Below are 24,816 nucleotides of genomic sequence, written 5' to 3' on the forward strand. Positions count from 1 at the left end.
GGTGCGGGTGCGTGTATGTGTGTGTGTGTGAGGGGAGGGGGGACACACAACAAGACCGAGAAGAATTAAAAAAAAAAAAAAAAAAAAAAAAAAAAAAAGAGGTGCCTGACTTCAGTAGTCAAAGAAACACCTTCCCTGCCTCACATCCGTTTGTGGTTTGTAAAGAAAAAAAAAAAAAAAAAAAAAGAATCTCTTCCAAAAAAGCACCGGTCTGCAGATGTCTGCAAGAGAATCAACAAACCCTCCTTCTTCTACGGCAGGGCAGGTAACTTCGAGTACTTATTGTTTCCCCCACGCATCGGCACCGGGGCGCTAGCTCCGTGTGTGCCGCTCTTTATGGGAGTCTCGGAGTTGGTTCGCTTCTCCCTCCCTCCCTCCTGCTCGCTCGCTCGCTCCCTCTGTTCTTTTCCCGTTCTTTCTTTCTTTCTTTTTTTTTTTTTCTTTCTCTCTTTTTTTTTTTTAATATATATATTTTTTATTTTTATTGTTGTTATTTATTTATTTGTTTCGTTTGCCGGCGGTGTGTTTCGCTTGCCCTCTCCGCCGTGAGGAACCGGGGGGCCGGGGGGAGGCGGCGGCCGGGCCCCCCCAGCGCAGCCCGGTGGGGGTGGAATGGCCGCCCCGCGCCGCCCGGCTCTCTCCCTTCGCCTCGGCACGGCTCCGCTCGGCACGGCACGGCTCGGCTCGGCTCGGCGGGCGGCGGCGGCGGAGTCGCTGCTCCGAGCGTGCTTCACACAAAGGGGCTGGCGAGGGAAGAGCCATTCGCGGCCGCCGGGGGACGGGGCTGGGAGCCGCGGAGAGGGGGCGCTGCCGCGCCCGGCATCCCGCCGCCGTCCCCGCCTTCCCCGCCCGGCCCCCCGGCGCCGCCCGGCCCCCCGCCGGTTACTATGGCACCCCCTCCGCGCAGGCTGGGGCTGCCCGGCCCGGCCCGAGCCCGGCGGCTGTGGGTCGTGGGGAGTGGGCCGGCCACGGGCTGCGGGCAGGGCCGTGGGGCTGTGTGTGTGGGAGCCCCCTGCCCACCTCCGCAGCTCCTGGGTTCTCTTCACGGCCGCTTTGCACAGGTTGGCCCCATCGGTTGTCCTGGTTGACTGGGGTCCACCAGTGTGAGCCCTTGGCCTTGTGTTCCAGCAGAGAAAAGCCATCGCCCAGAGGTTGTGGTGAAATAAAGAGGGATCCACGTGCACACCTCAGAAACCAGGGTTCAAGTGAAAAATAAAAACTGTCCCTGACATGCCTCTCGAGCAAGGGTCTGTCTCGTGACTGTGTAGGGCTTGGGCCTGGCTGGGCTGCGGGCAGCTAGCACCAGCGCATCATTTCTCAGTCAAGTCTGGAGGAGGGAAGCTTCAGGAGGTGGTCATATATAAGGGAGGAAGGAAGAGGAATAAAATGGGGCAGTGAAAAAGAAGAGGAACAAAACTAGCTGCAAACAAGGGTGCTAACAAGGGAAAGTTGGGAATCCACTGACATGAGGGAGAGCGATTGACTAGCGAAAGAAGGTTTAACAGACAAAAACAATGAAAGAAACAGTGACTTCAAGACACCATGAGCAATCCCACTGGGTTTCCTGCAGAGTCCCTGGTAGTTTTAATCAGGACAGAAGGGATGGAAGAGAAAAGACACAGGAAAGACACTGTAGTCAGCTTAGATAATGCCATACAGAATAATTGTATCATGAAAAGAATGTCTTTCTTTAAATAAAAACAAATTAGTGAGTGGCACACAAATAGGCTGAGGTGATTGCAATTAGCAAGAACATTTACATTTATTAAGAACTCGTGTATGTTTCCATCACAAAAAAAAAAAAAAAAAGTTGGAATCTGAAGAACTTTTAATAAGATTTGTAATGAACAGTTTCAAACAGAAGTGTCTTATAAACACAGCAAAACAAATCCAAAATAAAGATATCAAGTATTAAGGGGGAGCAAATCACAAATTTCAGGTTGGAGAATCACTGTGTGAGGCTCTATAATCACTACCTCAGATACTCTGATATTGTAAAGAGTCCTTCAAGATAGTGTCAAGTCATAGTTTTCCGCAGTGTCTAACAACCTACTTTCAGTAAAGCTTAATTATCTGGAAAAAAATACACAAGTAATGTAAGGAAAACTAGAGAAGACTGGTTAGAATAAATGTTATTTTCTCGGGATTATTTGGTCAGAAATATCTCAGAAGATTCTGAGTTGTCACTTCAACACAAAGTAAGTGGTAAAAATAAATATTTACTATAAATATACAATTACAGAAGAATCTCTCTCTCTCTCTTTTTTTTTTTTTTTTTTTTTTTAATAACATTTGAAATCTTCATGGTTTAGGAGAAAAGCTTGAAAATATGACCCAGAAAAAGCTCCAGAATGCAAAGGAAAAGAAATTAACATATTTAAAAAAAAAAAAAAATCTCATGATTTTTGGAGTCTGACTCATTATTTTGCATGTTTGGGATTAGACATTTTGAAAGTTAAAAATCCTAAAAAAAGAATTTCCTTTGCAAGAAATGTACTTGACGCTTGACAGATACATCACTACTGCTAGTGGCTGATATGTGGACCATAATTTGACAAAGTGAATGGGAGACAGATTGCAGCTCTGTATTGAAAAGCTGCTGTTGAGAAACTTGTTATTCATGGGCCATGGATTATTTTCCAGCCTGTTGTGGAGAAAGATGATAGAGATACTGATTCTAGAAAAGTTGGCCTGAGTGACTGGTATATTCAGGTGCCTAATGCATCCTAATGTGGAGCTGGAGATGTCAGTACCAGAATGATTAAACGTATGATGACAAAAAATACAGATTTGGCTTTATATTTATATGAAATATTACTGATGATTGCCTTATGAAAGACTCAAGTTCCTAGGAGTCTGTAGGAGTTTACAACTGTACCATTTGCTTTGCACAGCACTTCAAGTTATTTTCAGTACTTAATGATGCAGGCCCTGAGAGGTTGTAAAATTTTTGCTGCTACTTACAGAGCTGATTTAATCATCGAGATGGTAAAAACATCTGAGATTCGTGGCAGGTATCTGTACAGTTTGTAAAAATTAAAAAGCTATATGTATTAATCTCTTAAGTGTTCTTTGTTTTGTAGGGGACATACATGTATTTACCAGGAGCTTTAGGATAATGCATTTGTGGAGAATGGAACTGAAAACGTTAATACTATTGTAAGGTTTTTTCCTCTGTGGACTGAGAAAGCAAGGCCCTTTCCAGGGTAAGTCAATGGTATACCAAACACGACCACTTTAGCTCATGTAGGTGCATTTTCTAGAAAAATAAATAAATAAATAAATAAATAAATAAATAAAAACAACAGATTAAAGAACACAAATCTGATTGTAGAAGCTCAAAATGAAAGAATATTTGTTAAGGGCACTGAGTGTTTTTACAGCCATCAACATTCAAGTGTCTCCAAAACAATCTTGAAAGAGGTTCCTACATTAGTGTATTAGCAGAGTGTCATTGCTTTTCTTATATAAATAGGAACAAATGCCTTGAGAAACACGATCTGTATCTGCTGATAGTAAAAAAGTTGTTATTCTTTTAAATGCTGTCTGCTGGAGTGAAACTACGTAGTATGAATTTTCTCCATGCAGTGGAGAACTCACATAGATTCCTTGCCAAAGAGTTGTTGTGGATACAAGAAGCTGATTTAGCAGACTGGACAAGTGTTTCAAAGGAACCTGGGAGATCAACAACAGACCAATTTATCAGAAACACTTCTGAGTTGAAAGTAGCAGGAGGTAGAAACTTGGGGGAAAACAGTGGAAGGGGAGGTGAGGTATCATACACATCCTCAGATGAGGCTTTAATGCCTGTAGGAAGAGAGTGGTGACCTGGCAGGCCCTTGTGCTGAACCAGTCCAGCCATGCACATGTTACCAAGGACTGTTAGAAGGGAGAGGAGCAAGTCAGTATGTCCAAGATGATAGGTCATCTTCTTGTCTGCCCTAATGTCTCATCCAGCTACTCAGTGTAGTATATTGCCATCAGTAGGTATAAATAATGTTATCAGCCAAAAAGAGATTAAATTATCTTACTTTAAAAGAGAATCTGGCCCAACATCTTTTTGTTTTAAACATCGATACCCAGTTTTATTTGCAATTTGCAGACGAGGTGTCTGATCATCTATTAAGATAAGATACCTTGATTTTCCTAGGAAGAAGAAGATGCGAGACTGTGATGATAGCATATTATACATAGGCACCACAACACCCTTAACACCCTTTTCATAAGGTTGGCTCTTCTCTAAAGAAAAGTTTTCACCTACATATTTCATAACACCTGGATTGTAGAATCTTCTTGCTTCTTGTTTTGTGGGCTGTACTTTGGGAACCAGGAGGTCCAGATAAGCTAAAAGGGGAGATGTGAGATTTTGCCAAGGAAGACTCTCCTGCTGAAATGTTTGCTTTGCTTTCTGACACACAGGACTATTTACCTTTCAGAACAAAGCTCAATGCTCATCAATTTCTAGAGAGTAGTTAATTAAATAATAATAGGATGAAGAGTCTATCCCTTTTGTGTGGATGTCCTGTTTCATGTCCTTAAACTGAGTATGACACTTGGATCTGGGAAGATGCAAAAGATAATGATATTAAGATTACAGAATATTTAAAACAAAGTAATTAATCTGGCCTTTTCATCAGCATGAACTCAAATCCTTTAAGAAATTGATTCATTTAAAATGTTGTTGACATTCTGGGTATGCCCTCATAAGCGAGCATAAATCAGTGTATTTAAACAGAAACATGTACAATATGGTACCAAATCTTTATGGCAGTGATATATGTTTCAGAGTATTTAAACAATTTGCAATGCTACCTAATAGTCTGTCAAATCAAGTATTGTCAAACACATAATGAAAGAGGCAGCTATTTTATTATTTTATCCACTGCTCCTGTCTTGTTTAATTCATCTGTGGTGAAAATGACCAGCCCTGTATTATCACACTTGCATGGAAATACATGGTTCTCATCTCCATAAGGAAGTAAAGATCACTTCTAAATAGTTAAGGAAAGTCCCTGACTTCCCTTTGTTACAAAGTAAAGAGAAAGCCTAAGTATTGCGATGTCTTCTCATTCCAAACAAATGGTACATAGCCAATTTAACAGATAGAGGAATAGATACGTGGGCTGAACCTGAACTATGTTTTGCATCTTACAAAAGGTTCTTAGCACACTCATCTGCCATTGCCTACAGTAGGAATTAAGCACACAACACCTCACAGAATTTAGATCTTAAATAACCATGCAAGAAATATAAAAATGTAAAATTCACCTTGCATATTTGCAGCTTCGATCCATTCCCATATGCTTCGAAGACACTGCCAGCTGGTTCAATTCAAGTTACCAAATTTAATGTGGCCTTGCAGGCATACAAACAGTAGGCCAATCCTGAAAGAAAATATTTCACCTTAGAATCAAATTCTTTCTCATGGTCAGAGAAACAAAGGGAAACGTGACGTTCCTTTTTCTCCCTTCCTATATAACCCACCATATCAAGTGATTTTTATATGAGATACACTGTCCACATGATATTCAGGAAGGCTCAAAAATACATCACAGTATGCTAGTTCTCAATTGAAAGATATACCCAAGTGTTAAGGTTGCAAATTTTCCACTCTTCCACTTATCTTTTTAAATCAATCATGAAACATCTCGAAGCATAAGAGAGCAGGAATTTTTGGTTTCATGCTATTTTTATCTGAAGTGTACTGGAGGACTGTTCTGGGGTTTCAGAAATTCAGATTTTTTTCAAAGGAAAATTGTATTTTCAAAAAATTATTTTGCAAATACAAAAGTGTGTCTAAAAGTATTTTTTTTTTTTTTCACCCCCAAAACAAAGATCCATAGAAGTTATCTAGATGTTACTTAGGGAAAGCATCATATAGATTGGAAATGTCTTGAGAACAGATCTGTACAAACGTTTGATACCATTATAAGTACCTGTCTGTATTTGCAAATATTTAAAATACCGTGCATATTATCAGCTGAATATGTCAGCTGACTGGTTGGCAAAAAAGAAAGATAGAACAGAGGTCTGGTCACCAGCATACAGATGGGACAACATGAGGACTAGTCTGATCACCAGATTTTCCATATCATTGAAAAGGGAATTCTCAAGACAGAATGCAAGCAAATGATTAATCATTTTTCAGTTCAGACCAATGATGTTATCATTTTTCTTTTTGATAAAACTCCCAAATAGAGATGAAGTTCCACTGCATGAGCTCTTGTGGCATGAAGAGATCTTTACAGACTTACTTAAAACCTCTTTTTTTTTTTTTTTTTTTTCTATGCCCTGCTTTCTCATTTGCTAGAGAATGGTTTTCTTCCTCCTTTGTGTTTACAATGTCTGTGGAGCAACACCTTGGATGTTCTGTAAAGCTCAAAGTGTTAAGGGTCTTGAAACAGGAGACTCCCACCCAATTGTACAAAAAGTAGGCTACATACTTTCTTTTATGTGCTTTTTGTTTTGCCCAGAATTATAGATGCTAAGAGAGAGAGATCCAGGATCTTTTCTTAATGATTACATATAAACATAGGAAGGAGTTCACAGAGTAAAAATTTAATTTTGGGGCCTAGAAACTTACCCTTTTTTGGTTGGCTTTTGGCTTTTGGTCATTTTATTTTTGTACTAGAGAAAGTAAAAAGCAAAATATCTTGTTTGAATTTAACCTAGTACCCTAGGGACATACGGTTAGCATCAGAAAAGTGCCACACAAGGGGGCACAGTTGGCATTTGAAGTGCAGAAGGCCAGGACGGAGGCATAGTAAGACTGTGTGGGGAGTTTCCATTAGAGCTTCCTGTTGTAGCAAAGGAATCCAGTTCCATTTGCATTTGATACACTGATACAGATACATCATCCACATGTACCAGCCATCAGTTTTTAAGGGGTGTGATAAATTGTTGGGACTGCTGGCTTAAGAACAAAATTCCTTTCTTTGCTGAGATTTCTACATTTTCATGCTGGATCTCCAGGAACTTCAGACCACCTTTCTTCTAACTACATGTTTTGTTTTGCTTTGTTTTGTTTTTCTCAATGGAGCTGTCACCCTCAACTGTAATAAAAACCTATCATCCTTTTCTGGTCTTTCTAGTTTGACAGTTTCATGTCACAGCTTTGTTCCACAATAAAAATAAAAAATCTGTAGGTGTTAAAGAAGTCCTTGGAAAACTGTAAGTGATAGAGTCAGCATTTACAGAACATATCACAACAGGTCTGACTGACCTTGGCAGCAATAGGAGATCACCATTTCTCATGGATGAGCTATTCCTGAATGTCTGTCTTTTATGCTGTATAAGGCAAAAATACATTTTCTGGATCAAGGATACTACCTTCTGCTTTTCTTGTTCTTTATCAGAAATTATAGGGACATGTTCTATTTAAGGAAAATCTACATTTCCATTAATATCTGAATTTCTGTGTCTTGTTCTATTGTGTCTTAAGATAATAATACACAGTGGCTGTTATTTTAAAGGCTTACACTATTTTCTTGTTGATTTGTTTGAGGATTTTCTATGTTTTGCTTTTCGTTTTACTGCAGCCATGCTTCAAAGATTAATGTTTGTAGATGTTCTCCAAATCATCTGCCTTTATGTTGGTTATCAGGGCGTAATCAACACTGTTTTCTTACTGGAATGTCCCTTGGTCTGTTTTTAGCAGGTTACAGTGGAAGGGAATGAATAGTCAGTCTTGATTGTTCATCTTTAAAAACTGCTGTTTCAGTAGCATGTGTAAGTACAGCAGTCGAACATGCGCGTTAATCAGATGCTATGAAGCATGTGGAGGGGAAGCCCCAAGCCATATTTGAAACTATCAAGTTTCTGACTAGTTGTTGAATGCATGTAGATTTATAAGAGCCCCATGAAGACAGTTGCCTTACTACATAATGCCTTAGCTATGATTAAATAGAAACAAAGGATAACTAGAAATAGAAAAGAACAAGGAGAAACTCAGAGTAGTTCACAGCTGTAAAACACACAAAAAAATACCCATCCTCCTAAGATACCCTTCCCCCTCCCCAAAGCGGAATTTTCCTTCTTTGAAGTTATCTTGAGAAGACACAATTTGCAATTTGCCAAAGAGGTCAGCAGTCCCAATCTATTGTACTGGAGGGTAAGGAGGTGGTTTCAAAGCTGAGAGCCCCTCGGGAAGAATGGTCTGCAAGTGTCTTACTGTCTTTTGAATAAAGTGTGACCTCCACTGGTCACTGTTGTATTCAGGAAAAGGGGAAAAGGTCCATGGAAGAAGGTCCAATGTTTTGTCACACAAAATCGTAGTTCAGTGTCAACTCCAACGTTCCTTTTTAGTCCACTGGAGAAATATGTAATGAGTATTTACATATGTGTAGCTAGTACTTCAGCAAGGGGGACAGAGAGCTGAAGCATGTATTTACACTTGATGGGAGTTGTGCATGTTCTACATCTGCCTGCCTGTCTCTCGTTAGCATGGGATTTGTCAATTATGTGTAAAAAGAAATGTTAGCCAGTTGCAGAGGCTAACAATTTTACCCTTTTGGTTTATTTTTCTCAATTTTATGTTTCTACAAGCTTAAAAAAATGAAATTATATTTAAACATCAGTCTGGGGCAGAGGGAGATGCAAACTGAGAGAACCTAAAAGTAGAAAGTGCCAGTAAAAAGAAACGTACTGTCAGGAAGAGGTTTAAGGAATCTGAGCACAACTTATTTGTGCTACAATGCCTGGTGACACTGAGGAAAGGGTGGGGAGGCACAATATTTCTGGATTTTCATGTCTGTGTGGGTTTAAGTCAGACCCTTAACCTTATTTGAATATAGCATTTTTGTAGTTTAATATATTTCATACAGAATATATAAAGAAGATTTAATAACTGTCTCTTAGCTGTGGTTTATCTCTACCTCAGAGAAAGCCAAAATGAGTTTCTGTGAAATGGCTGAAAAAGCATACACGGTAAGTCTTCTATCACATTATTTCCAGTCTTGCTGATTTGTAAAAGATCTTTCAGAAAGATTCTGTCTTTCTATGTAAAATGTTGAAGTTTGATTCTGTGCCCAAAATTTATAAAAGGATCTGCAAATAACCAGTGAAAGTTTAGCTTTTAAAACTCCCAAGACTGCTTGCAGTCACATGGAATTTGTGTTAATGTTTAACCCAAGGCTTTCCCTCAAAAAAGGAAAATAATATTCTAGCATATTGCATATTTCTGGGAATAATAGCAATAAATATTTTGAAATAACAGATCAAATCCCTAGGCTTCTGTACCTTTCTATTTTTCTCTTTCAGATGTGTGTCACACATAAAGGGCAAAGTTTGTGAATGCACTTTTAGAGCACTAAGGCCACAAAATGAGCAATACTCCTGTAATTAGTCAGCTCACCTAAGTGTCCCAGGATAAGACCTTTTGAAGTATCATAGCAGAAATATAAATTGAATATTTAATATTCTGTTGTCAACTATTGAAAACTGAAATATTTCTGCAGTATTTCACATTCTCTGGATAGCTTTGCATCAGACTGAGGTGTTCTCGGTGAGTGGGATCACACAGAGGCAGTTAGCTATTTTCCTTCTGACCCAAAGCAGGCTAGCCAACTGGCATGACTTAAAATAACAAAACTGCTGTTTCAGGTTGGGCCTGTAGGCATGTGTTTGCTTGGCTTCCCAAGCCTTTTGCCTGTCATAGATGCTAAGGCATCTCTTAGCTTTGATTCTGCTGCAAAAATTATTCAAATTTTAATACAAGCTATTTCCTAACTCTGAGACAAAACATTAATGCACAGTAAACTTGAGTGAACTGGCCATCAAAAGGTATAAACTACCACTATCAATAAAATTAATATCACTATTAATGTGATCCATGTTGCTGAAAGTTGGGCCACAGTGCATGTGCAATACAGTGCCTCTTCCAGTGGCTTCCCAAAGTGCTCTCCATGCACACCCAAAAAGGTCAGGCAAATTCTCCCTTAACTTAATGGGAAGAAATCTGTGGAGATGCACAATTTATAACAAACAAATGGAGGGATATACTGCCTTAAATATTACCGGTGTTTGTAAGTCAGGAGTTAGTGTGGACACAGCATTCAGGTATATGGTATTATTACTAGTTCTTCTGTGGAAGCTCTGTCTGTGCCATCTGGTGTTTCCAATTCAGGAGTACCTCTGTATCTGTCTTTCCTGAACACTCAAAATCAAGTGTCCAGATCTTTCCTTCCTTCCTTCCTTCCTTCCTTCTTTCTTTCTTTCTTTCTTTCTTTCTTTCTTTCTTTCTTTCTTTCTTTCTTTCTTTCTTTCTTTCTTTCTTTCTTTCTTTCTTTCTTTCCTTCCTTCCTTCCTTCCTTCCTTCCTTCCTTCCTTCCTTCCTTCCTTCCTTCCTTCCTTCCTTCCTTCCTTCCTTCCTTCCTTCCTTCCTTCCTTCCTTCCTTTCCTCCTTCCTTCCTTCCTTCCTTCCTTCCTTCCTTCCTTCCTCCCTCCCTTCCTTCCTTCCTTCCTTCCTTCCTTCCTTCCTTCCTTCCTTCCTTCCTTCCTTCCTTCCTTCCTTCCTTCCTTCCTTCCTTCCTTCCTTCCTTCCTCCCTTCCTCCCTTCCTCCCTTCCTCCCTTCCTCCCTTCCTCCCTTCCTCCCTTCCTCCCTTCCTCCCTTCCTCCCTTCCTCCCTTCCTCCCTTCCTCCCTTCCTCCCTTCCTCCCTTCCTCCCTTCCTCCCTTCCTTCCTTTTTTTTTTTTTTCTTCTTTTGTACAGTTTGATTCATTTGGGAGTTTTTGTTCCTAGCATAACAAAGGTGTAGTTTTGCAGTTAGCTTCAGTAAATTTAAATCTGTGCTGCTGCTGAAAATGGTGGTACTGCTCTCCTTCCCTCCCTCCTGCAGCTGCATCCTCCTGCTGCCTCTCTGGGGAGGGTGAGGATGCTTATGGCTGCATGGTCAGCTCTGTCAGGGAGCAGTTTGAAAATTAGTGCATGGCTCAGATCTCAGGTGGATTTGTTTGTTTGTTTTGTTTTGTTTTGATCTGGCTAACTCTCTGGCTGCATGAGAACTGGTGGTGAAACAAGAGAAGAGTGTTTACCTAGGTTTGAGGACTTAGGATGGCCTAAGCCAATAAAGAAACTGCACCTGGGAGTCCTCTTGATAAACTGAGAGGTGAAACAGGTTTTTGGTGTTAAGAAAGGTCAAACACCAGAAAATTCTGATGCATTTTTTTTAAAGACTTTCTGTGTAATATATTAAGGACTTGAAGCACAGCCATTATACAGGAAAAATGAGAGTGGATATTGAGTGAAAACAATGGTAACAGCCAGCCAAATTACACAGACCTAGGCAGTACGGCAGTACTTGTTAGTCACTACCCTTCACTAAAACATTTTTGGAAGGGAGGATGTTGAAAATATGCTTAAACGAACTAAAAAATATCAAAAAGGTATGTACAGTTTCTAAGCTTACACTGGGATGAAAACTCATGGAAATGAATTTGCCATGTTCCTTTTTTCCTTTTTTTTTTTTTTTTTTTTTCCTAAATTCCTTCCATCCCTCTTCCTGCAATTCCTACCTAGCCAGTAGGACCTATGAAACCTGTGGTACTAGAGGTGGAGTGATTCCACTGAATTATATCAGTGTGTGAGTTGGGAAGGGAGCAGGGGGACTGTGCAGAGAAGGGAGGGGGAATGGAGGAAACAGATGGATCCTAGATTATGCTGCAGCTGAGATTGAAATAAAATTTCACCTTAAAATGGGGTGGCTGATGCTTCTATGAAACTCTTGGGAATAATTCATCTGCCGCTTGATAAATTGGCAGGGTTTAGTTCCAGGTTCTATCCTCTATTCTCCTCCATGGTTTGTGTGTGTATACATGTGTGTGAGCTATCTGTGTGTAATTTTCAAGATGCCTGGCCCCTTTTTTCTCCTTGGCTAACTTCTGAAATAGAGCTGTCAGGATGATTCCAGTGTTTGGAGCCATATTCTTTCTGACAGAATATAACTCTTCTCCTCAGTTTTCCTTTTTTATGGCCTAAAGTCAATGGGAATATTCAATGCAACCTAAGGTCAGGTTCTTGAATTTTAACACAATTTCCCATGAGAACTAAAAGGATGAAAATTCCTTTAACACTGGGAATGAAAAGTGGATCTTTAGCTGCCCCAGTAACATAAGGAGTAAAGACTTGTTATATGGCTATGAAAAACAATTTGACAAGGGTTCAAATATAGGGGGATAGACTTCTTTTAATTTGTCCAGGAATTTAACACCAGTCACAGTTTTATCAGTACAAAAGGGTTAAGCTGTCATAGCAACTGGCCATACTAGCAATCCTGAACTTCACTAGGTCAGCTGCAAGAAGAATGTCAAAATAAACAATTTCACACGTGTATTGAAATATAACATACAGCCATATTAATCTATATGGCATGGAAGGATTTTAAACTAGCTCATTACAACGGACCATACTGGAATACAAGTACCAGTTTTTTGATGAGTCTTTTAAAATATAGAAAAAAAAAAAAAAAAAGGTCAGTTATGGGATGGACAGATATGGCTAGGTCCTTTCAAGCTGATACATGTTGTTATTCAGTGTTTTGAGAGACAAGGGTTGTAAACAATGGATGAAAAAGTCAGTGAACAATTTTGTAATCCTGAAAAGAAATGGTGATGCTTATTTAATTCCTTCAAGGGAAGAGATTTCATGTCTGTGTCCACCCCCACAGAGGGGAAATTCACAAGGAACTAATTTTTATCTAGGCAAAATTTCCTATAGAGTAAGCGGAAATTTTAGATCTCTCTAATGTTTGCTGAACTCTGAAAAGTCTAAATTATCTTGTTCTTCTACATATATCTGGTCTCAGGAGTCTTGTTGTTTGTATTAGTGAAATGGGATGATGAGAATGGAGATGTTGCTATTTTCAAATTCTGAAGATGTAAGGTGCTATATAGATAGAAATCCTCTGTTTTATATAACTTTGGATATACTAAAAATGTGTTGCATTTTATTGTTGATACAACTTTAAATGATGTTGATCAATGAAGAGTCTGAATACTAAATTTAGGGAAGTGTTTTACTATATGTGTTCCATTAAGAAAGGCAAAATATGCTTTATTCATGTAATATATTAAGCACTTTCACTTCCCCAAATGACAGCTGTCGAACTCTGTTACCATCCTCAGTAACAGCTGCAAAGTGTGACATTTTCCCATTTTTCTATATTTGAGGGGCTTACCTTCCAATAATAATCCTGTTTTATCAATGGGTTAGAAACAGATTTTCAGTGGAAACACTGGGTAAGAGTTATATTTTAACTGGAGTGTAGCATTGTAAGTAAGTTAAACCCCATAGGGTTTATCTTGCTATGGGGAAAAAAAGGCAAAGCTGTCAGGCCCATGGCAAGATGAACTAGGAAAAAATCCAGCTTTCTAAATGATGACAAGGCCAATTACATTTAAGAGTTTTATGGAAAATCTACTCTGCAGGACGATATTTATGGTATTGAAAGTGCCTCTGTAGATTTTGCCCCTACTTAATTTTTTTTCAGTCTTTCCATAACAATATCAATTATTTCACGTTCTGTTTTCAGTCTGCTTCATGTACCCTTGTCTTGACTCTCCCTCCCTCTCCCCCTCCTCCACACCCCTTCTCTCTTTCTCATATCTTCTCAGAGCTGTTAGAAAAAAAATACTGCCTTTCTGTGTGCTATGTTCTTGAGCTTTAGCAATTTTCCATTTCACTTCTTTCTTGTAATACTTTTTCCATTTAATATTTGGGGAGAAAATCATTCAATTTGAAGGTGAGCCAGATACACCGTCACAATGTTTTGGGCCAAGTTAGTATTTTCAAGTATAAAGTTTACTTACAGCTTCCTGTGTTTTCCATTCAACTGTTATTAAAGAAGGAGGGAAAAAAAAGTCTTACCATCAGCAGCAGGTGTATTTTACAACTGTCACTGTTACTACTTCCTAGTCTAGTCTGCAGCAGCTTGGAAGCTCTGCAGGCTTGCTTACACAACACTGTTCTCATGACAGCACAGGTCATTTGTGGGAAGTCATTGGTTTGGAAGTGTCATGAGTATGTTTTGGGGGAAGATGTAATCTGAATGAGTCTTAAGAAAGGAAGTAAACTGAATTAGGTACTAAAAAAAAAAAAAAAAAAAAGCATAAGGAGAGCTTGGTGTTGTGTGGGCAGGTGGTAATCCAACCTGGTTAGGAAGTAGAATGCAAATGTTTTTAAGTAGAGTTCAGAGGGGCTGAGATCAAGACGCCTTCACCAACAAAGTGTATTCTACCAGTAGAAGCTATTTTTCAGAATAAACGAAGACTAAAGAAAACAGTAGGGATTACTACTGTAATCCCTACTACAGTAACTACTGAAAACAGTAGTTTTACTACTGATTTTTGTGTATTAGTATAGAAAACATTTGCTTTTAATCCTTGACTGTCTTACATAATACTTCCTTGCAGTGTGTATAAAGAAGCTATATAAAAGTGGGCAAAAATGATGATACCACTCTCAAGATGCACAGAGCTGGCGAACACTAAGATACCGCAGCATTTAGGCACCATGGTGATAGATGCCTTAGAGATAAATACAAGGGAGACAAACAGAATGAGTCAATGCATTGCCCAATTTGAATAAAGATTTTCATAAAATAACTTGCAGTGTTGGAGAAAGAAAACAAATATTTGGTGTTTAGGTTGCTATGGTGTTGTGGTAGTGAAAAAAAAAAAAAAAAGGAAAACAATGAACAAATAGTCTAAACTACATCATGAGTTTACTAACTAGACCATGTCTTCTAAGTAACTAAGTGAATATGAAAAAATGTTTTAATTGTGTAGAGGTTAGATGTGATACAAACTAGTGTAATGACAGCTTTTCCTGTCCTCCTAGCTCATAAAGCAGATTTTAACTATTGATTTAAAGGAGCTCTGGAGAAGACTGTGTAGCAAATGCTGAAAGTGAATTCCTGTGTTTGATCCCATGAATAAACCTTACTTTTTTCTTACTGCTTTGGACCTGGTGATAGAAAAAGTAGATTATGTCAGACTCTGAAAGCGTTTTCTGCTTTTCGTTCCGGCTGGTGTGAGCATCTACCCTTCTTTTTTAATTCAAAAGCCTTCTTTTCTGATTCTTCACCAAAAGGATGGTGGATACTTTTCCCTACATGTTCTTCTAGGCTAAAGTCTGTTTTCAGCAGATCATTGAAACAAATGTCTGAGTACATCCTTAAACATTTCATTGGGCATATGCCCAAAGGAGTACATAGGCACATTACAGAGCAGGAATCCCTCTAAATCCTTTTTAGAGTAGAGGCCTAAACGGGAATGAAAATTGTTTTAATTAGACAATTATATCCTTCATTTACTGATGTTATCTCCTGTAGTTATGTAACCTCAAAGATTACAGAAAAATACTTTAGCCAAATTTTGTTCAATATAAATTTTTCAATAAGCACAATTTCCCTCAATATAACTTAGCTGCAAAGGTACCAATAAACTATAAGTGCTTGCTTCCATTCAGTCATATTTTGCCAGTAAATGAATTTGCAATACTGAAAAAGGTTTTAGGGAGAACGAAGTAAAAAGAAAATTGAGAACTTCAAGATAACTTTTTGGAAGTTGCATCAGAATTTTGTGCCTTTGCTACAATATAATTATTTTTGAATTGGTAATCCTGACTGAAGAGGCAGTGGCCTATTTTTTCTGTTAGACATGAAAGAATGAGCAAATCGACGAATGAAGTACCCCAAACACAATAGACTTCCATTTTGCAGTTTATAAAACATGTGGGTCTGATAATGCAACTCAAGGAAGTCATACTCAGTTTTTATGGGTGAACAGCTTGAAAAGCAGAGTTCTGCATCATATTTTGGCAAGACTAGTTGCTTTATCTAATTTGTAGTCCATTTACTGGGGGTCAAGAGTAAGAAATTTAAGGATAACTTAAAACATCCACCCCTGTTATGAAGCTGCCTGAAACTCTTACAAGCTTCCATATGGAGGGATAGGGAAAACCCTGTGCAGCAATGATAGTTAAATTAGATATTAGAATTACAGTAGACTTACTCAAATTAGGGCTCAATAGAATAGGTACCTGGGTTTTTTTTCTACTTAACTTTTATTGAGAACTCGCTCAAGAATGGCAGATTTTGCCAATATTTTTCCTTGTGACTTTAAATAAAAGGAAATCTCCCAAATGTGCACCTATGTAGACATTTGGAATGTTGCAAATGTATTTTCTTTATGACTGAGAAATTTCAGCTGTGAGCAACTGTATAGAAAAAAAAAAAAAAAGGCAGAAAAAAACACATCTTCTGAGGTAGATTAAATTGTATTACCAAAAGAATAAGGGTATTCATTTTATAATTTGTATGTGAAAAAAAAATAAAAATATATAAAAAAGAATTGAAACTTGATTCTCCACTGCTTTCAAACGGCTTTGTAAAAATGAAATTGAAACGGAGTATAGGAACTGAAATGGATAACAAATATTTTGCTCTTCATTTTCAGCATGTACTCATCAATGCATGCTCCATGTAATGACCTCATCTATAATTTGGAAAGTCTTTATAAATGTAATTCAACAAAAACAATGGTCTCTCTAAGGAGAAATCCAGGATTGGTGTATTTTCTGTGTATGTATGCACATCCATGTCGGTAGACACCATCTAAGGAAGAGGAAAAGGTAGGGAAGAGTCCTGACAATCTTATTTGTAAAGTAGCTGTACCCATTCATTCACTGAATGATGTTGTACTATCTAAAACACTAATTGGATTGCACGATTGCATGACTCTCCAGAGTATTGCATCTCAGCAATAAAATCCCCACAGAGTCATTTATCATGTCAAAGGGTAAGTGATATTTTTTAGGGTATTCATCTGGATAGATGAAAAACAAACACTGCAGTTTGGGAATTTACAGATATAGAGACATGACCTGTGAATGAGTGATCTGCAAGATTATGCACTGAATGTGCTTCAAATGGCAACATAGAAGGTATTTCAGTATATAAATATTAGATGTCTCTTTTTAAGCTTGAGATACTTATAGTTCCAGCCAGTCCTCTACCACCTCTGGATGTGTCCATAATGCAATATCACAATGGAAGTCAAAAACCATGGAATAAGGGAGTCCATGAAGGAATAAGGGAGTGGATTTTGCTATGAAGAAGGTATTATTGTTTTATTAGTCCATAGCAATCTGTTTCAGGCACGCCAGTCTGTCTTTGCTAATGCTGTAGGGATCTCTGTTTAGCACATTGGGTGAAGTCCAATAAAAATATCTTTGGGGGGATCAACATTTTTCTAAATTGTATTATTTTTCCAGTTGAGGACTTTGGTCTTGAGTCTGCAAAAATCAACACTTTTGATGGAGTTTAAAAATATGAATAGCGGAGACCAATGGGGAAAGTCCGTTAATTTTCGAAAGCACATCCAACTACACTCTACAGACAGACTTATATGCTTAATACTGAAAATATCTATGTTGCCTTATTTCATAGTACCCCAAATCAACTACAGGATAAGGCTAGGAACAGCTTCATCCTGTCTGCAGACTGGAGATATGTCTCTTTTGGACATTACGAGATGTGCACTCTTAATCATACAGACTAGCATGGTCTCTTAGGCCATTCAAGCACCACTGGAATTTATAAAATAGATATACTTTTGTGTAATTAACCTATATAACATAAACCAGTAGCCTTTACTGGTCTATCACGTCTACATGTGTAGATCTTGCCCTCTAGCACTCACATTCTGGAGTATCCCAACTGATGGTTTCCTGGGTATCCAGGGATAAGAGACTGCTAACAGCTTAGTAACAAGGTGTTTCTTCTGCCAAGATGGATGCTTAGTTGTCATTTGGGCTCAGTTAGATTTTTGTTGATGATGTTTTGTTGTTGTTGTTTTTAGCATATATGTACATAATTTCTTGTTTGTTTAATCAGGTGATGAATTCTGGGTTCTTTCTGCTTGTAGGTTGTTAGCTACCTTGGTACCATCATGCTTTCTCTTTATCTCCTAGGGGGAATTCTGGCAGGTCAGGAGCAATAAAATACTTCTGCATCTGATTATCTTAGGGAGGGAAAAATGAATGAGGAAAGACTCATTCCTTTTTTCTTCATGAAAAAAGTGCTTAGAGGTAGACTTTATGTTGTGGTTCCTGGGAAAAGGTAGCTATCTCTCTCTGTTTAAGCTAATGTGACTTAACTGTAGAGGCTAAAGGACTTTGGATAAACCCTTTCTTATTTTTCAGAAGTCCACTGACTTTCCATGCACCATTTCTAGATCTCCCCAGGAATTGTTAAGAAACTAGTATCTAAGTTGGATGCCAATAATTGGGCTCACCCCAAAAAGAAATTCTGTTACATTAATCCAAAAAGTGATTATACAGTACATTACTGCAGTGGGGAATGACTGAAGCTGTTCTTTATGCTCATTTTTCAGTATGTGTGTGGACTTTGGTAACTCAAAATGTTTCAAAAGTAGTGTTACACAGAACTTAGCAGTAGGGAATCCAGAGGGCAGAGGCACATCTGAAATCCTTCCTTCTTCAGAATTTAAAAGACTTCCCTACATTCATTTGGGATTCTTAGTTCTTCAGGAAGTCCGTGTAATCTGTTCTAAAATAATAGATCACGAGAGGAAGGTTGGGAGGTAAAGCAAAAAACACTGGACAGAGTGATGGAGAAAAGGCATTAAATTTCTTTTAAAGAGACATCTAAAAGAAACTATTTTTGTCTTTAAGCTCTGATGCAGCTCACCTAATTTTAAGGACATAGCTGAGGTGAAAAAAGGAGTCATTTACTCTAATTTCCTCCAGTTGAATATGGAAAGTGGTGTGCAAAACCAAATTCTAGGCTGATCCTACCACCTCTGGTTGTCTCAGTCCCTCCCCACTGATTGTAAGGGTAGACAGAACAAATTGGATTGTCACTTAAGAACCTGGTATTCTAATGGGATTAAAACTCTGGCCTTGAAAAACACATTTATTAAGAGATTATAATACTGAAGGATGGAGAAAAGTACCTACTGGGATTGCTAAAAGATGTGTAATTTCCACTTATTTTAATGAGACTATGTGAATACTTTGAAATCTACTGAGGTTCCTGAGTACCTTTGGAGACTAGGTCTGGAAACCTGAGTTTTACTAAAAACAAGTGGAATTTTATATATTAAAAACTAAGTTATACATGAAAATCAAACTTTGATGATTTAGACAGTTAAGTAGTTTTCCAAATTTTAACCTTTTTCCATTACCTTCTTAGGGCAATTGTACATTTAGTTCAATTAGGATTCTCTGGGTGTACATATGATTTTAAGGAGAAAAATAGTACTTACATGTATGACAATAAACAAATTCAGCAATGAGAAAAGTGTGGGAGACCACCATGTACAAGAATAGAGATTTAAATTTAGGTAAAGAATTCCTCAACACCTGAGGTTGACCTGAAAGTGGGAAAAGTAGTATTTACAACTTCACTTTTTTGCCCAGTTGCTTTTATATATATATATATATATATATATATGTATGTATGTATGTATGTATGTATTTTTCTTTAACTACATGTATGTTCTTTCTTTAGACACAAGAGATTTGGACTGGACTTTTGTAAAATAAGGTAAGCTTGTTCTTAAGTTACTGCTGGGATATCTCTTAAGTTACTAATGAGATGTCTCATTTCACCATAATTCCATTTTATTTTACAAGGAAAAAAGTAATCATTTGCTCAGAGCCCCACTGCCTTCAAGAGGGTGTACAAACAAGAAGAAAAGGTTTACAAATAGAGTAACTTGTAGGATTCAGCCTGAACCTTCATGCATCCTGCAGCTGAAGTGTGCAACTTTACCAAAAAATAACAGCATGAGTAATCCTTAAGTAGGGTATTACAGAACATGAACAGTTTGATACAAAGTTCTTAATACAAAGGACATTGTATACTATTGCAGTTATTAATGGACATATTGGAACTGTACATTGCAAACAAGATAAAATGAAGAGCATGTTTTGGTACAGTGACATTTTTGTTAGATATGATACTATGTGCTATTATACAAATAAGCAAATAATATTATTTGAAAGCCTGTTTTTATTACTTATCTTTGTCAGATAGTTGCAGCAGGAATAAACATCACCTTTTATTCACAAACACCTGGGTAGAGTTAGAATCACTGGAGTGAGAACCTACATTTTTGAAGTGATCATGAATATATTAACTGTTACTTATTTTTTTTCCCCTTTGTCATTGTCTTTTAACTGTGTCTATATGGTATGATTTCCATCTGTTTCAGCAATAACTCAGATCTGTAGCACATCAATGTTACTATTAAAAAACAAAACAAAACAAAACAAAAAACTTATGCATTGTAAAGTACAATCCATGAGAACTTTGCATTATATCTAAATATACCAGTAAATCCTGATTAGTCTATAGAAGTCATCAAAATATGACAGAAATAATTATCCAGTCAGCTTGCGTGCACCATAAAGATGAAATTAAGTTCTTTATTTAAGGGGTCTTTAATAAAGTTTTATTTATCATTAGTGAAAACTAAATAAAAGTTAACTTCCACAATAAATTAAATAATTCATATAATTCCAAATGTGATAAACTTGAATGTTACATAGTTAATAAACATCTTATTACTACATTTGGTCATGATCATTCAGTTTTTAAATAGCTTAATGTATTGCTTCCTATTAATGTGATAAAATGTTGATAAGTGTAACTACTTTGTGTTTGATATGCATAGAGTACCAGAGTATCAGAGTATTATTATTGTTATTATTATTACTATTTTTAGAATAAAAGGAAAATCTCTATTGAATGTGTTATGGAAGCAAGCATTTTTCCAGTTCAGCAGTTTCTGCTGAATTGTAAACAATTGGGTTGTTTCAAGAAGAGAGTAGCATGGTCTGTAACTCCGACAGCTAGGAGTACTTTAGTTTACTGCTCCTACCACCTGCCTCCTGGCTTAATATTGGAAGCAAGAAGCATGCAATTAAGTATGAGGAAATGAAAATAAATGACACTGTTCATTGCACATTACAAAGTGCCTGGCAGAAAGAATGCAGCTTGCCTGGACCCGATGACCCCTGGGGAAAACATGTCTTGTGCCTGGGAAAACGCCAGTGCATCAGACACTGACCCTAGTTTTATCTGTTATTAAACACATGGTTTTCTTCTTTACAATTTTAAACTTTGTTGTTGTTGTTAAATTTTGGTCATCTTCTGAAAGGCAGGATATATTAAACTAAAGTGAAATATACTGCATGTAGAGAGGCTACAGCAGACCAAGCATACAGAGATGTCTTCTTAATGATTTCTTGAGAAAAGGTCTTTGGATTGCACCTGCAATAGGACTGATTTTAACCGATTATAAAATTCTAAAGGCGATTACTTTTAAGGATTAGTTCCAAGTGAGCAGCAACATTGTTTTGAATGCAGTGTTACTAGGTATATAATTCAGACCCTCCCCTTGTTTTAATCTGAATGTTTAAAACCTGATTCATTTAAAAATGCCTAATTTGTGAATGCTATACATTATTTTTTTTCTATATATGGCTCACGAATTTGTTACAACGTAATAGTAATAATTGGTTTTAAGTCATTCATCCTAAATTGTCTAAGCACCTTTACAAAGCTGAGTAAACATTATCCTGATATTACAGAATAGGAAAAAACTGCACCATAGAGAAATGTGGTGGCTTGCTCAGAAGACATAGCAAATCAGAGTAGTTGAAAGTGAGATACCGATTGAACAAGAAAATATAGTTTAATATAAATCATGTTTTTCTGCTATGGAAGTAAAATTCATCTTTTTTGGATCCCAGGTGACTCCAATGCATGAATTCAGCCAGTATTGTTTTTTTCTGGGTGGCCACATATAAATGACAGAGAAACTTTCATAATGAAAGAAGAAGCAGTTAGTGACTTTCATGTCTTTGTGATCCGCTACAAAACTAGAACTCAGATGAAGTTTGCTGAAGTTTGTAAACTTTTCAGTGAAGGTAAATAGCCAGTGAATGTTAGAAAACACATAATTCAGGTAGAAATGCTGCCAAGACTTTGTGGTTTTTCATGATTTCATCTTGAAGAAAGGAGCATCTTGGTAACTTGATGGGTATTGTTTTGAGTGTCATTTTATTTACCCCATAACCTAAAGTAAAACTCAAAGGTGCAAACTCAGAAGGAATTGAAACTGTGTAAGGATTCACAGACCCTCCAAACCAAAACCACTATCTTTCTCATTTCTGGCTGAGTGAAAGCTGAATGAGTTCTCTCTCTCTCCCACCCTCTCCTTCCCTCTTTCTCTCTCCTTCTCCCTCCCCACCCCTTTCATCCCTCCCTTCCTCTCTCTGTCTCTCTCCCCCTCTGCTCTCCGTCCCTCCCCCGTCTCGCTCCTTTTCTGTATATTTAATATTGCGTGCAAACTCTATAGAAGAAAAACTTTTTCCTCCATATTTTAGGAATGCTTAACATACTCTATGAAAGGTAGTCTTCTTTATTGCACTTCTTAATATGACTTTTTAGACTCTGATAAAAATAAATAAATAAACTGGAGGGGAGGGGGGAGGGGGGGGGGAGCAGAGTGGGTATTTGGATGTCAAACATTCAGTCTCTGCTAGTCTCTGCATGTCTTTCCAGAGATGCTTTCTATCCATAGTCCTGCACAACATGAAATATGGTTGACAGCTATATTACCACACTGCAGATTGCAAAGCAATTCACATTCACACTTCTAAGTGCCTCTTCCTTTCAAGACTTATGGATGTATGCCAAATCACTTGCATTGTGGTATATGTCCTTATATATATATTTTATAGAATAGGCCTTTGGTTTCCATTAAAATCAATGGAGTAAAGTCCAAAACAGCTTTTCTAAAGACTGTACTGGATGTCAGGCAAGGTTATTAATTAAATACTTCAAATATAATATGCATCTTCAACATATTTCCATATTTCAGTGTCTATATTTAACATGGTATTTTTGGTATTTAGGATGGAAACTCCGCTGATAAATTTGACTGTTGAGTAGGGTTAGGTTCGCTTTCAATTTTTGCCCTCACTCGTGTGTCTGTAAAAAATGAATACATGATTTCATACACTGCTTAGGTAATGTTTCCAAAAGTAATGGATCAGCAGACATCTAAGGAGTTTAAGGTCCTATGCTAAAAAATAAACAAACATCATTATCTCAAATGAAATGGGAGAGACATGCAAGATATCCTCCAATTCCTTTTTATCTAGACAAATAAGTGACTACACCATGTCATAATGCTTCATTCTTAGTCACTAAGTTCACATATTTCATTATAGTAGATTTGAATGACAAGTTAAAAAGAATGATTAATAGGGATGGTAAAATAATATTAATAATTATTGAAATATGAATATGCTTATGTCATATTAACATGATATATGAAGTAAACTGATAGATTTTAAAAATAATGGACCCATGACAAAAAAGTTAGTGACAAACCTGATTTTTTACTAAAGGAGAGAAAACACAGATGCTTTAAAGACATTTGAATAAAATCCGGTCTCCAGTGAATTTAGCAAGTCTAATGCAAGACTAACTTGAAGGGGGAAGATGAGAAGAAAAGACATAGGAATGACTGTATGCTGTGAAAAAGTACATTGCGTCTTTCTATTTATTTATTTACTTTTTCAATGAGATTATCATTTTCCCTTAGGCTTACTGAACCTGGAAGACAGCAGCAATACAGTTTTAAAATTGCCTTAAATTTAGAGGAGAAAAACAGAAATGCATGGAAATCACTGTTGCTGGCTGTTGTTAGTAAATGAAAAATCCATGAAGTATTGCACAAGTTAAAAGGATGTGGTCTGCTACAGTGGGGCAGGTACAAGGTGGGCTCATGACTTGCATTTCTGTGTAACATTACATTTTTGTAGTCCACAGTCCCTGGAGGGCTGTATTCTCTAGAATGAGAATGAATTTCATACAGTGTTTTTCTGTGTAATTGTAGTATATGTGAAAACACTTGATCTATATCTCAAAGATGTTCTCTAAAATCAGTTCTGTGATTATCAAACATCAGTACATACATTTATCAAAATAACTTGAAAGAAATGATAGGGAACAGGCAGCAAAATGTACTGCAGTGGTTACATTAGATAATTCTCCACACGTAAAGCTGAAAATGAAGCAAACTGATGCCTTTTAGAAATGCTGGCCTAATTAGTAAGACAGAAAGTATGCTGGTTAATTTCAAAATGCAGAAAAGAAATTTTTGGAGATTAAATATAGTTAGTAAGAATTACTATACTGGGTCACACTTCCTTTTATCTCTGAAAATGACCCATGCAGGGTTGTGGGAGTACATGTAGATTACAGCAAGCAGTAGAAGTACAGTTTGGTCTTTCACTTGGTATGCTCACGTACCTTCAGGAGTAACTTCCGGTAGCTCTAACCCCCATGAGTTCTTCTAATCTCTTCCAAAATCTTGAAGATCAAGTGTGTCACAGCAAGAAATTTTCTCTATTGAAGTGGTGAAACAGAAAAACAAGATCTAAAAAGTGAGAAAATTTTATGCTTTCTTCACCAAACTGTGAAGAAACAGTCATAATTATGTAAGCCTTTTCTCCAGAGTTTTATCAGCTCTGAACGTCATAAACTATGGTGGCAAAAATCAACTGAAATACTCAAAAAGAAGCTGTAAGCATCATAAACACAAACAAAAGGCAGAAAATCCAAACGTATGATCAAAGTTGAGACTATCCTTTATATTAAAATATTTCATAAGTTTAAAAACTGTTAGGGGATAGTAGCTTTTTGCCCAGGCTTTCACTTGCAGGCCAACCAGATGCTGGAGATGAGGAAAATGTGGAAAAATAAGATGACCAAAGAG

At 37.4% G+C, this 24,816-nt stretch overlaps 1 long non-coding RNA gene across 2 annotated transcripts; it reads left to right on the plus strand.

Annotated features, from left to right (window-relative positions):
* The first annotated feature begins 141 nt into the window (after positions 1 to 141).
* LOC311430827 lies at positions 142 to 23,798 on the plus strand. 2 transcript variants are annotated; one of them, XR_014689050.1, is made up of 4 exons: positions 142 to 265; positions 3,084 to 3,206; positions 19,530 to 19,565; positions 23,641 to 23,798. It is a non-coding gene; the product is annotated as an uncharacterized lncRNA (long non-coding RNA). The 2 variants fall into 2 exon arrangements; XR_014689051.1 differs by lacking the exon at positions 23,641 to 23,798 and adding an exon at positions 19,655 to 20,511.
* The last annotated feature ends 1,018 nt before the right edge of the window (positions 23,799 to 24,816 follow it).

This window comes from Aythya ferina (genome assembly GCF_964211825.1).
Source record: "Aythya ferina genome assembly, chromosome: 2".
Classification (NCBI taxonomy): Eukaryota; Metazoa; Chordata; class Aves; order Anseriformes; family Anatidae; genus Aythya; species Aythya ferina.